This window comes from Nyctereutes procyonoides, unplaced genomic scaffold (genome assembly GCF_905146905.1).
Source record: "Nyctereutes procyonoides isolate TBG_1078 unplaced genomic scaffold, NYPRO_anot_genome, whole genome shotgun sequence".
In the NCBI taxonomy this organism is placed as follows: Eukaryota; Metazoa; Chordata; class Mammalia; order Carnivora; family Canidae; genus Nyctereutes; species Nyctereutes procyonoides.
This window is the reverse complement of record NW_026575140.1, coordinates 57,147,677-57,149,690: the sequence shown is the minus strand read 5'-3', so window position 1 is coordinate 57,149,690 and position 2,014 is coordinate 57,147,677. Positions and strand designations below refer to the sequence as shown.

The 2,014-nt window shown below is 41.0% G+C and overlaps 1 pseudogene; it reads right to left on the bottom strand.

Moving 5' to 3' along the window:
- Nucleotides 1-404: 404 nt before the first annotated feature.
- Nucleotides 405-2,014, bottom strand: LOC129497522 (ribosome biogenesis protein WDR12-like; annotated as a pseudogene).

Sequence of the window (2,014 nt, the reverse complement as noted above, 5' to 3'; positions counted from 1 at the left end):
CCTCTGCCTGTGTCTCTGCCTCTCTCTCTCTCTCTGTGTGACTATCATAAATAAATAAAAATTTAAAAAAAAAAAAAAAAAAACTTAGTTTAGTTTCAAGAGTTTGCATATGGCAGAGAAGGCAGGTCACATTTTATATTTTTTTAAATATTTTTTTCACATTTTATATTTTAACAATACAAACTATTGTTTTTTTTCAAACTATTGTATAATAGATATAAAATGAAAAATAAACAGTGATAGCAATTAGCAAGGGTGAAAACATTGTATAAACTTAAAGAGGCGGCTTTCTGAACCGTCACTGATGTAATCTTTTTTTTTTTTTTGTCACTGATGTAATCTAAGGACTTTTTATCAATTTCATTTACAGAAACAATCTCTGTAGTCAAATTTGTCATTCACTTTCATGCTCCCACATGAGAAGTGGTAGGTGAATATCTGTAAGAATACAATTTATTGTCTGCTCCTCCACTCAGAAGTAACCCTGTGTCTGTCCAGTCTACGCTCAGAACTTTCTCTTCAGGCAGCCCCGGTAGATCAGCAGTTTAGCACTGCCTTCAGCCAGGGCATGATCCTGGAAACTTGGGATCGAGTCCACGTGGGGCTCCCTGCATGGAGCCTGCTTCTCCCTCTGCCTGTGTCTCTGCCTCTCTCTCTCTCTCTCTCTCTGTATCTCTCATAAATAAGTAAATAAAATCTTTAAAATAAAATTAAAAAAGAACTTTGTCTTCATGAGCAGCCAGATCATAGAGAGGAGCCTTACAATTTCTTGTATCCCACAGTTTGACAATGTTATCTAAAGAGCCTGAAATCAGCTGCTGCTCATGGGTAGGAGACCACTTTAATGATGTGACCCAGCCCGTATGTGAGGTCAGGGACAGCGACACCAAAGAACCATCTTTAGTTCGGGGATCTCATGGTCTGATATATCTATCTGTGTTTCCAGATGCCAAACGTTTACAAAGTGGAGAATAGGAGATACAATTAAACACTTTATTTGCTGTCAGAGTTGACTTAAGACTGCCAGACTCTATATCCCATACTCTAATTGTGTGGTCCCAAGACCCACTGCAGGTTTCTTCAGCATCTGACCACAGAACCCAGGAAATTGCTTCCTTGTGGCCAAGAGGGTCACTATAGGAGTCCTTGTCAGTCCCAACTGTTCCGTTTTCTGTTTCTTTCTCGGTCGATTTGTGGGTTCCTCTATTTCATCCTCTTCATCTGTAGGAACTGTAGACCAGATCTTTAGCATCTTATCCCAGGATCCACTGCAAAATTTAGTTCCCATGTTATCAACAGCTATAGAACCCACACTTCCAGCATGACCTCTGCAGCAGTGCAGAGCTTTCACTTTGTTTCTCTCCACATTCCACTCCCATAAGAGAATAGTTTGATCCATAAAGGAACTCAGTAGTAGGCAAGACAAATTATCTTTTTTCACCCAGGCCACATCTTTTACAACATCTGTATGTCCCACAATTGTCATTATTGACTTTCCTTCCAAGGACCAGATCTGAGAAGTCTTATCATAAGAACCAGTCAAGATCCATTCCTCTGCCCCTCTGACTGAACTGATCCAGTCATCGTGGAACAAGCATTGCTCTGGCTGAGGTGCAGTGTACTTCTCCACATATTCCAGTTCCACAACCTCTTCTGATGAGATGTTTTCCAGTTCCATGTGTTTGAGTAAGGGCAACCAGAGAAACTGGCCCTTGATAAGGAAATCGAACTCCACATGTTTGTGGAACTAATTTTTGGCCTCCACCAATTTACTGATGATGTTACTAAGGTCAGCAATTTCAGAGGCTGCAGAAATTGAGAACGGTACATCATCTACCACATATTTCTTGTTGTCAGTGAAGAAGCGTGTCTGGAGCTGAGCCATGGCGAGGAGTACACACAAGACTTGTTGAGATTTTCCTAGGGCTCCCACTGTTAGCTTCAGGCTCTAGATCCAGGTGGGAGTCAGGAACATGAAGAAAAAGAAAGAAAGCCTGAGACTCTTGATCTCAGG